At 36.2% G+C, this 12339-nt stretch overlaps 1 long non-coding RNA gene across 1 annotated transcript in view; it reads left to right on the top strand.

Moving 5' to 3' along the window:
• LOC136792088 (uncharacterized) overlaps positions 1-12339 on the top strand; it is a 189744-nt gene that overhangs the window by 172787 nt on the left and 4618 nt on the right. Inside the window, exon 3 of the long non-coding RNA XR_010835250.1 lies at positions 4702-4836. This is a non-coding gene — a long non-coding RNA (uncharacterized lncRNA). The remainder of the gene's footprint in view (positions 1-4701; positions 4837-12339) is intronic.

Raw genomic sequence — 12339 nt, 5'->3', positions numbered from 1 at the left:
CAAATAACTATTCAATCCCTCATGGAATGAATGAAGGTTCAGAAAGTTGGAATGGCTCTCAACAACCTGTAATTCTTTCAGATACCTTACCTTTCATAGTTTCACTACTTTCTCCTATGCAAATAATTTCTTTTTTTTTTCATTTCCAAATACCTTTTTTTTGTTGTTATATTCTTTTTTTAAAACATCTTTATTTGAGTATAACTGTTTTACAATAGTGTGTTAGTTTCTCCTTTACAACAAAGTGAATCAGTTATACATATACATATGTTCCCATATTTCTTCCCTCTTGCATCACCCTCCCTCCCACCCTCCCTATCCCACCCCTCTAGGTGGTCACAAAGCACAGAGGTGAACTCCCTGTGCTATGAGGCAGCTTCCCACTAGCTATCTAATTTACATTTGGTAGTGTTTATATGTCCCTGCCACTCTCTCACATCGTCACCGCTTACCCTTCCCCCTCCCCATATCCTCAAGTCCATGCTCTAGTGGGTCTGTGTTTTATTCCCATCCTACCACTAATCTCTTCATGACATTTTTTTTTCTTAGATTCCATATATATGTGTTAGCATACGGTATTTGTTTTTCTCCTTCTGACTTACTTCACTCTGTGTGACAGACTCCAGGTCTATCCACCTCATTACAAATAACTCAGTTTCATTTCTTTTTATAGCTGAGTAATATTCCATTGTATATATGTGTCACATCTTCTTTATTCATTCATCTATTGACGGACACTTAGGTTGCTTCCATGTCCTCGCTATCGTAAATAGAGCTGCAATAAACATTTTGTTACATGACTCTTTTTGAATTATGGTTTTCTCAAGGTGTATGCCTAGTAGTGGGGTTGTGGGGTCATATGGTAGTTCTATTTGTAGTTTTTTAAGGAACCTCCATACTGTTCTCCATAGTGGCTGTATCAATTTACATTCCCACCAGCAGTGCAAGAGTGTTCCCTTTTCTCCACACCCTCTCCAGCATTTATTGTTTCTAGAGTTTTTGATGATGGCCAATCTGACCGGTGTGAGATGATATCTCATTGTAGTTTTGATTTGCATTTCTCTAATGATTAATGATGTTGAGCATTCTTTCATGTGTTTGTTGGCAATCTGTATATCTTCTTTGGAGAAATGTCTATTTAGTTCTTCTGCCCATTTTTGGATTGGGTTGTTTGTTTTTTTGTTATTGAGCTGCCTGAGTTGCTTATAAATTTTGGATATTAATCCTTTGTCAGTTGCTTCATTTGCAAATATTTTCTCCCATTCTGAGGGTTGTCTTTTGGTCTTGTTTATGGTATCCTTTGCTGTGCAAAAGCTTTTAAGTTTCATTAGATCCCATTTATTTATTTTTGTTTTTATTTCCATTTCTCTAGGAGATGGGTCAAAAAGGATCTTGCTGTGATTTATGTCATAGAGTGTTCTGCCTATGTTTTCCTCTAAGAGTTTGATAGTGTCTGGCCTTACATTTAGGTCTTTAACACATTTTGAGTTTATTTTTGTGTGTGGTGTTAGGGATTGTTCTAATTTCATACTTTTACATGTAGCTGTCCAGTTTTCCCAGCACCACTTATTGAAGAGGCTGTCTTTTCTCCACTGTATATCCTTCCCTCCTTTATCAAAGATAAGGTGACCATATGTGTGTGGGTTTATCTCTGGACTTTCTATCCTGTTCCATTGATCTATATTTCTGTTTTTGTGCCAGTACCATACTGTCATGATTACTGTGGCCTTGTAGTATAGTCTGAAGTCAGGGAGCCTGATTCCTCCAGCTCCATTTTTCGTTCTCAATATTGCTTTGCTTTTCAGGGTCTTTTGTGTTTCCATACAAATTGTGAAATTTTTTGTTCTAGTTCTGTAAAAAATGCCAGTGGTAATTTGATAGGGATTGCATTGAATCTGTAGATTGCTTTGGGTAATAAGAGTCATTTTCACAATGTTGATTCTTCCAATCCAAGAACATGGTATATCTCTCCATCTATTTGTATCATCTTTAATTTCTTTCATCAGTGTCTTATAATTTTCTGCATACAAGTCTTTTGTCTCCTTAGGTAGGTTTATTCCTAGATATTTTATTCTTTTTGTTGCATTGGTAAATGGGAGTGTTTTCTTAATTTCACTCTCAGACTTTTCATCATTAGTGTATAAGAATGCTAGAGATTTCTAGCATTAATTTTGTATCCTGCGACTTTACCAAATTCATTGATTAGTTCTAGTAGTTTTCTGGTAGCATCCTTAGGATTCTCTATGTATAGTATCATGTCATCTGCAAACAGTGACAGCTTTACTTCTTCTTTTCCTATTTGGATTCCTTTTAGCAAATGACTTCTTTACTTACATCCTAGTCCTGGCTTCATTCCCAACTCTCAGTTCCACATTTCCACCTGTCTACTGTCCACCATCTCCAAGCTTCCCTCTCATCACAGTAAATTAAGCAGGCCTGTTGTCTGCTGTCATAGAGTTCATCTGCTGATTGAGAAATAGGACAAATAGGAGTATGTTATAATATCACATGGTGATTAATGCTGTGGGTGGTGCTAATTTTAGGTAAGGTTGTCAGAGAAGGCCTCGTAGATCAAGTGCCAAGGTGTGAACATAATAAGGAAGAAAGGCATAGAAATAACTAGGAGAAAATTTTTCCAAGCTGAAGAAACATGTCAAGAGGCCCTGAAGTGGGGTATATTTTGTGAGTTTGACTAACAGCAAAGAGGCCAGTCGAAAGGAAAACCAGTAGTTGGGTAGTACTGCCTCTATTAAATCTATTTTTTAAATTTTGAGGTATAGTTGACTAACTTATAATATTATATGTTTCATGTGTACAACATAGTGACTCAATTTTTAAATGTTATACTCCATTTACAGTACTGTAAAATATTGGCTATATTCCTATGCTGTACAATATATCCTTATAGCTTACTTATTTTACACATAATGGGTTTTACCTCTTAATCCCCTGTCCCTATTAAATCTTATGGGAACTTGGTTTGATCCTTTCTTCTTCTTTCAAAACATCAGTTATAACACTTTTACACCGACCTTTCAGAGTCTTCTTGTTTTCCTTAACCTGCTCTGTCCCTGCACTCTGCATTAGATCCCAACTCCTAACATCTTCTTAGTTACTCCCACCCGTATTGAATGATTCTTTTCCTGAATTTCTGCAGAAATATTGGCCTTCAGCACACACACTTTAATACAATGAACAGTTTTCATTTCATATACTCCCATTTTCTCTACTCACATTTTGAATTCCTTAATGCAGATACATATCTATTTTACTCTGTTAATTTAGAGAAAGAAAAGAGGATTCATACAACTTATTGATAATACTTACATACTACTGGGTACTATATAAGATTATTATAATAATACAGAGGAATTACCTGTTAACCTTTAATTAAATAGAAACATGATTCATCACAACTCTATTTATTGAAAACCTCAAATTGGTAGAAATTTAAGAATGTTAAAATCCCTTTGAGTAAAAGAAATTGGAAATTTCCATATTTGTATTATATATATGCTGTACATATTTATGTATAACCATCTGTGACATATACAAACACATTTATACAAACTTGATATTCATTTTAATACTTTTCCAAATAAGGATTTTCAACATTTATTAAGCATTTGATAGCTTTCAAAGCATATTCACATGTTATATGAGTCTGAAAGCAGCCTGTGAATTACTAAGCAGGGCATTGTTTCTTTATTATCAGAAGTTAAATGATTTGTCAGAGATCATGCACCTGGCGAGTGACAGGCTATACAGTCCCTAAGCCATCGTTTTTTTCCACTATAAGCCAGAAATGATCTAAAGGTCTGCGTTCCTTCTGATTATTCCATCATTCTGTCGTTTATATTGAGAGAGAGAAGGAGAGAAGCAGCAGGGGATGTGGAGTTAGTTGAATTTTGAGCAGGTTTATTTTAGATAATATTTACAAACAGTGACTGTAGTGGATCAGGTATGCAGTTCTTATAAATTGAACTGAATATGGAAAACCCAGTTGCTGGCACATATAGGCAGTTCATACCTGTTGATGAATCAGAGTGTTGCCAAATATTTCTAACCTGTGTGCTTTTGTTTGTTTGTTTTTAGAGAATTCACTTATCTTTTCCCACCTTTGATGGGCTAAAAATAATCACATACAAAAAACCCTATATCCACTGAGGTTTTATGAGGGAGCACAGAAAATATGCTTTTGATTACTGCCTAACTGCATCATGTCAAACATTGTGGTTACATTCTAGAAATTAGCAATGTCAATGTGGAATTATCCATGCCCTCCTTGGCATCAAGATGTAGCTAATGTCAGATTAAAGTAGCTAAGCATGATGGATGATAATAAAGAGGAGACTTGGGGGAAGCTGTTTATGGGTTGTTCTCAGAACTGCCTAAATAAAAAAGAAATAATACATTCACATTGTCATATACTATACATCAAATGCACAGTCACCAATATTTGATAATTATATGAATATATCAACCAATTTAGAGTTGTAAAAACTTCTCCCATGCTTGGGGATGCTGCACCCTATTATCATTTAAGTAGCTTTCCAGTGGAACCATTTAATATCGATTGTTGGTAAATAAGTTGAGGCCCAAGACCGGTGATTATTAACTTTCCTCTTTGTCCGGTATATGTAGTTTCATTATTGGGACCCATTATATATATTGACATAATGTTGATATTATTTTTTATAGGATCCGGGAAGTTGATTACAGAGAACCTCTTATCTCCTGCATACTCAACCTGTTTTCAGCAATATTGTCAGTCCTGAACACCACAGCCATTATTTCCTGTGGCTTCTGCCCTTTCACTCTGCAGCACAAAAATAGGTAATCGCTTTTTTACTTTACTTTTCATATGTTTACAAATTCTAAAAACAATAATGACTTTCAGGTTAGGCACCACTGGCAGTTTAAGTAACCCCTTTTAAAAGGTCTGTGGTTGTACCTCAGGGCCTTTGCCAATTTGATAGGTCATTAAATTCCTGAAAACACTATTTTCATTTGATATCATGGCCTCTATGGAGAATGTGAGCTGTTGGTACATTCTCCATCAAATACTTGAGAGTAACTTCTGAGCTTGTATCTTGATCAATAAGTTGGGATAGATTCACATTTGATATCATGACATTCAGAAATTTCCCAAGTCACTAAAGCTCTCATCTGAGCCCTTAATGAAATGTGATCATCATTGATTGATCCATTGATATATAGATCAATCAATCTACCCATCTATCATCTCTGTGATTTCTTTTTCACCTGAAAGCAAACTGGATTGCTGTTTGTACAAGTTTTGGAGATAGATGTTTTTAAAGTCCTTGTCTTTGTCTGCCCAGGCTGTCATAAGCAAATACCACAGACTAGTGGCTTAAACAACAGAAATTTATTTGTGCATAGTTCTGGAGGCTGGAAGTCTGAGATGAGGGTACCAGCGTAGTTGGCTTCTGGTGAGAACTCTCTTACAGGCTTATAGATGGCAGACCTCACATGGTGGAGAGAGAGAGTGCTCTTGTTGGCTCTTTTCATAAGGACAATAATCCTATTGGATCAGGATCCCACCCTTATTATCTTATTTAACCTTAATTACTTGTAGGCCTTAGATCCAAATATAGTCACATTAGGGCTTCAACATATGAATTGGGGGAGGGGGAAATACAATTCAGAACAAAGTTAAATTTTCTTCTCACAAACTGAGATGAAATTCAAATCTGTTGGTCAGAGGACAAGCTCAGATACATTTTTGTTTGTTACACTGCAAAAATATAATCATTTTTCCACAGTCACAGAATTGTTCCATCGGTAAATTTGCTTCAAAATATTACTTATGGCTTGCTTCTATCAAACTCACCATATGGGAAATTTAAATGCACAAGTGAATTTCAGGGAGACTTTGAAGATGCATGTTACATATAAAATCACATTAAATATACACAGGGAGAGAGAAGTATATCATTTTAATTGGATGTGTAAAACTATCTACCTACCTATATCCAGAGGACATTTGTACAGATAAAGTATGTCAAAATGTGCCCTGAAACTCATAAATTACACCACCCAGTATGGTGAAGAGTTTAGTATAAATATATCAAGGTTTAAGAAAAATGATTTTTATAAATCCCAGGATTTAAAGTTATAAAATTAATAATTGTGATATGTTAAAAACATGGTAGAATTTTTCAAACTGTGTACTCTACAGGCACTTGAGTTAGAAAAAAATAGAGCTAATGGCTTTATAAATAACAGTTAAGAGACATATTTGTAACTGACAGTTATGAATGCCTTGTACTTTCTCTCCTGGCATTTATTAGATGTTATCTAATAAATAGTGACAGTGTCATGGAGACAAAAGATTCAGATAGACCTGAATATGAATTCTGGGTCTACCAGTTGATTTGCCATATGACTGTGGACTCCTCACTTAACTTTTTTGTAGAGCTTCTGGGTAGATTAATCTTTTTTAAAATCTATTTAAAGTACCTAATACTGTGCCTTGCACATAGTAGGTACTGGATATATATGTTAGTTCCCTTTCTTCCCTCTTTCTGTTACTATCACACTGAATGTAATACAAAGCCATGGTGTAGATTAAAGCATTTAGGTCATCGACAGAGTGAGCCTGTGGCTATAAAAATAGATACAATTACCTGGAAGGTATGGGTCCTGTCAACAAAAATTTAATCAGTTGATGTAAGATAGAAATGGAAAATTTTATTTGAGGCAAATTTGAAGATTATAACCCAGTAAGAGCATCTCAGAAAGCTCTGATAACTGTTCTGCCCATCAGAAGTCAAGGTACAGTAATACAAGCTTTTTGAGACAGAAGGCTATACATTAAGTGATGTATTATTAACAGTTTACATACTTCAGATGAAGCGGCCCCATACAAAGTCAAGAAGGAATGCTATCTTTTAAGGAGCTGTCTGTCTTGTTGATGCTAGGAGAATGTTGCTCTTTATGGTTGAGCAGGTATGTTTGCTGATGGGGGAGGTTTGGTCAATGCACAATGCAGATATACAATGCATAGTAGCAGGGAGAGAGGAGGCCAAAGGGCAGAGAAAATTTTAAGTATTTCTTGTCTTGCCATAAAATATGGATTTCATTTCACAGTGTCCCCCTGTTAATCATTAATCTTTCAATAGAAAGCACTAGGTGATCAAATATTTGGCCCCTTGAAGTCAAAGCAGCTGCTTGCCTGCTCTAGGGTCCATCATGTCTCTCGATGCTGGGGCCCAATAGCCTGCTTCTCTCTCTTTGTCAGGGTTATAATAGCAGAATGTTCAGCAAGGATTGACAGCCAAGTCTAGGTTATCCAATAAGGGACTTAAGCCAGTTTTCCTTGCATGTGCATTATGTATGCCCATTATTTTAGAACAAACTGTAGATGTGATCTTTAATTTCAAGTCATTTAGACATCATCATCTTAGTGTGAGCAGGTGAAATACAGTGTGAAAGTCAAAAGCCTATCACCTTATAAGTTCTACAAACTGTAATTTAAATTGGTAGTAGGAGCAACAACATCATTTTCCTATTATTTCCCCTAAACTTGGAAGAGGATTGTTCAGAGAAGAAATCTGACGCTTCAAATAGTGTGGCCAACTGGTCTTACCACTGGAAAGCTGATAGGTGCCAGAGTGTTCACGTTACAGATTACCATCACAGACTGACAGGGGCTGTTTCCAGGGCTACCCCTTGGTGACCTTGAGCCCAAGGGAAATCGATTATGTATCTATATCTTTGTAAGGAACCTAGGGAGAACTAGGGTCATAAACTTGTTCCATAAATCCATTAGGTTAGGAGCTATGCAGTATTCAATATCTAATGGAAAGGCGTATTTATGGCCAGGTTCAAAACAGGCATCATTAATTGGCCAGGGTCTCATTTAGTGATATTGGTGGTTCAGTGATATTGGTGGTAACATTAGCTTGCATGATGTGAAAGTTTCTTTCTTTTAGAAAGTTTCTTTCTTTTAAAATATAATACAATTTCTGAGGACCATCACTTAGAGTCTTGGAGAGGAGAAATCCATCAAGGCAACCTGGGAATACTAGACATAGGTGACTGGCCACAGACTCAGCAATTAGACTGATTTTTGAAACTTTCATAATATGATTGAGCCCAAGAAATACATTTAGCTCATAAGCAAAAATGTGAGCACTTGTCGAAGTAGAATCTTGGGTCAGCTGTCTACTTCAGATGTTGTCTTCTTGTCCTGGTCTGGTGGTAGTACTGGTCTTAGTTGAAGTCAGATGTCAGAAATAGGAGTTGTAGTTCATTCAGGAGAGGCCTGATCAGGTCCCTTCCAATGTGGCCATAATCTGATATCTGTTCCAGTATGAATAATCTCCTGGTTACAGGTCTTGGCACATCTGATTTTCATCCAAAATTAGATTACTGTGATAAGTTTCAGAAGCAAACTTTTAAACTTTACAGAAAGTTATCTGGGAATTGCATCCTAGCCAGTAAATACAGACCTCAATTAACTAGGACTTAATATTCACTGAAACATTACCTGCATTTCTACCAAATATAGCCAAATTAAGATGAATTTGTTTGCAAAATAAGTCTGGTTAATTGAGACTCGTTAGCTGTGCTGGAACTTTCCGTAAAGAATCTCAGATTAAACTTTAAAACCTCAAGGCCAGGAAAAATGTACCAAGTGTGTCATAGATTGTGCCTCTGGTATCTGTAGATTTGGGTGATGGATTTGGGTGAATACTTCTCTTCTCAAGGTCCCCAAAATACCTTGAGATTCCTGCATCTGTTAGGAGGTGGCCTTCCTTATAGACCTGAGAAAGCTGCTGGGAACCTAAGAGTTTCCAAATTCTGGAGGGATCAGGTAGAAAAGATAAATGTTTCAGTTTAACTTACAGAAGTATAATTTAAAGGTTTCCTTATATCTAGAAAACACAGATTAAAAACCAATAACATTTCAGACAAAAACCAAAAATTATAACCATATTCATACGTCTGCTTAGTCCTATGTGACTAATCCTTGATCTTAATCTTCTGTTAACAGTTTTATGAAGCCATCAGGTTTTCCATTAGATTTCTGTAATTTCTTACCCAGTTCAGTGGTATGATCTGAAAGTTATCAGAAACCTGTACTTGTCAAAAAGTCCCTGCTATGAATCTTCTTGAAGATGAAGCATTTTGCAAAGAGGATCAGAGTACAATGATAACTGTCTGTAAATGAAGAAAGACTTAAAAAGTCAAGGTTAAAGACCGATTACAAAGCAGTTGAAAAGAAACTTGGTTGCTGCTGTGACATAGAACATTTGAGGTAATTACTAAAAGTATGACTGATACCATTTACCATGACATACCAGAGTCTAGCAGTTCATATAATTTCTTGAATGTGTACATTAATAATGTATACCCATAGGATAGAATCTACGAAGTTTTATCACCACTTATTTGATAGTGCTTCCCATGTAATTTAACATACCAAATAAGCCTAATTAGTTTAATATTCTTCTCTCTGAGATGTAGAGAAAACAAATATTTCGAGGTTTCAAGGACCCTTTGTAAAACCTCAGAGTTAGCTAGAGGTCGAGTGAACTTCATTTAGAATTCGATCTTTGGGAAGTTTATCAAAAATATCAAGAAGTTTTAGAACACTTGATCAAATAGAATCACAAGTCACTGTGAAACAATACCCATTCACTTAACCAAATGACAATAAAATACAGATCACTTCAAGGCAAAGACCCTCACACAGTCTCACACAAAAGAAGTTCAGTATTTTAAGAAAACTTTGTCTCCTTAGAGAGAAAACTAAATTCAGGTTTTGTATGACTTTACCCATAAAATTAATTTTCTAAATTAAATTCAATCTTAGCCAGTTCTGACCATGTACAAAACTTTCTGTGTTCTTCCTCCACACATCTTCCATAACCTTCTGTATCCTTATTAATCTGTCCCTCACTTCCCTTTCCATTCAGAAACAACCAGCTCTAAGAGAAAATCACTTTTTTAACGAAATGCATTTCCATTACTCATACTTTTTTTTTTTTTACGGAAAATACACACCCTACTTTCCTTGCATACTGAAGTGTTTATAAGTCTTAACCTTAAAACCTTAAACTGTCATACCAGCATTTCTTGACTGGCACTTATGAATGTATTTCATAACTTCTAGAGATGTACACCTTCTCATAGAATTTCTTTCCTCAGTGTGGTACAAGATATGTCTAATGAACCCAAATATCTTTAGTTTCTCATAAGACAAAAGTAGGTAAACTTAGACCTGCCCAGAAATTAATGCTCCTGTATTTTATCCTAGTTGAAATGACCTGGACAGTGAATGAATTCTTATAATTTAACTTAGTTTAGTTTCAAGTTACCAGAATCTAGATAGATACTATCCTTAAAGCAGATTTTCCCAAAACACACATATTCCAAAGAGTTTACCTAAAAGCTCTTAGATCATTTACCTCTATTTTATTTACTTAAAAGTTTTGTCATATTGGGTTTTTTTTTGCTGACAGACTTTATAACAAGGAATAATAAGGTCTTATTTGATTTCTAGTAAACCTAGGTACAATAAAAGTACTTAATGCTGATAACTCTAAAGACATGTCTATATTAATCAAACCAACAAGCTTAAGCTAACTTTAATACCAGATATTAATTCAGTCCTGAATATTTCCCAGACCACGTGAACCTGAAGTTCATTTTGGCCAGTTTCTTTTATATTTCTGAGTATTTATATGGGCACTTGATTTCCTTTAAGCCAATTAACTAGAGCTCTTCTACAGATTAATTTTGGCAGTACCACACATCTACAACACACATACAAATTTGTGCAAACACAGAGACCTGATCGTTCCCATCCCCAGATTTCAGCCATGAATCAAGTACAACAATATAAAACCCATCAGTTACAAAAGAGATTGGATTCAAGTTGGGTTTCTGGCAGATGGAACAAATCAATGTCACCTGTCTAGATGGCTAAACCCGTTTTACAAATATTTATGGAAAAGACACTTAAGATTTCTATTTGTCTCTGCCAAATCAAGTTCCAAATTCCCTACCCCATTTCCCGAAATTTGTATTTTAAAAAGATGGTGGAGATAAGGGTTCCCGGAGAAGACCAGTTAGAACATTTGCATCTTAAAGGCATAGGAGGAGAAAAGCAATTTTCTCCTAGGATGACTTTGTTCCCTTAAGGCCAGAAAAAAATCTTTTCCTCAATACTTACAAGCCTCTTAAGATAAGTAGGGGAAGTTTGGGGAGTAGTAAAAGGATTGGTGGGCTTTGGATTATTTCTGGAGCTGCACCTCTGGTCCTGTAAATATGAGATTTATAAAAACAAGGAGAGTTGGTTTTTTCCTCAAAGAATTGGGTGGCCACCTCAGTGTATCAAAGGACTGACACACCCATTCACCTATAATGGAATACTTTACTTTCCCTCATTTAGCTTAGAGGAGAGGGCCCCCACCAAAAAACATTCCTATCAGGCTCCAGATATCAGCTGTATAGTCAGTGTAGTCAGACCGGTGGCCTTCCATTTTGGTAATCCATTTACACATACTTTCGAGGATCCTCCCTGGACTTAAACTCTCTAGTACAGCCCTCAGGCCTTTGATCTGAAGAGTCTTGCCTACAGCCTCACTTGGTCCATTTTCTAAAGGTCACCACTTAATAGTCTCTTTAGAGTGGAAAAGCAATTCAGAAGATTATTACAATGAGTACTCAAAGAAAGATAGAGGGGAACAGTAGTTAAAGTTTTAGGTACCTTTTAATATCATTACTCTTTCATCAGCCTTCTACAACAAATCGTTCAATAAGGCTATTTTGGGCTTTTTGAAGCCTTTTGGGGCTGCCACATACCAATTAAAGTATGTTAGTTTAAGATGAGAGCTGTCTAAAATTTTAACAATTTAGATGTTTCTCAAATCCAACAGATCCATGGAGATAGCCCTACATATATTTTTCCCTGCTATACTAATTTTAGAAAAGAGAAAAACACCACTGTTATTTCCAGGAGACCCTGCAGGCACAGATCCAGAAGCCCACTGGCTTTAACTGCACACTCAAAATTATTTGGGCATGTCAAAAGAACCCCACCTTGGCCATTTCAGGGCCCAGTTTTCTTTAGTTCCCAATTAAGTGCTTGTAAGCATGCATAAACCCAGACTGTATTTCCATAGGTGACTTGTTTGCACGGGAGCTGTTTGGCCTTTGAGGCACAATTCCCCACTATCAATTTCATAGCTGAATTCAAATATGAGATATGATCTGAGCGACTTTCTGGGGACAGTGTGGTGGATCGCACGTGTGCTGCTTCTGAGTCTGGCACCCCAAGGAGTTACTCTTGGGTTGATTCGACTT

The sequence above is a fragment of the Kogia breviceps genome, chromosome 11, assembly GCF_026419965.1.
Source record: "Kogia breviceps isolate mKogBre1 chromosome 11, mKogBre1 haplotype 1, whole genome shotgun sequence".
Lineage (NCBI taxonomy): Eukaryota > Metazoa > Chordata > Mammalia > Artiodactyla > Physeteridae > Kogia > Kogia breviceps.
This window is presented reverse-complemented; position numbering and strand designations above follow the sequence as displayed.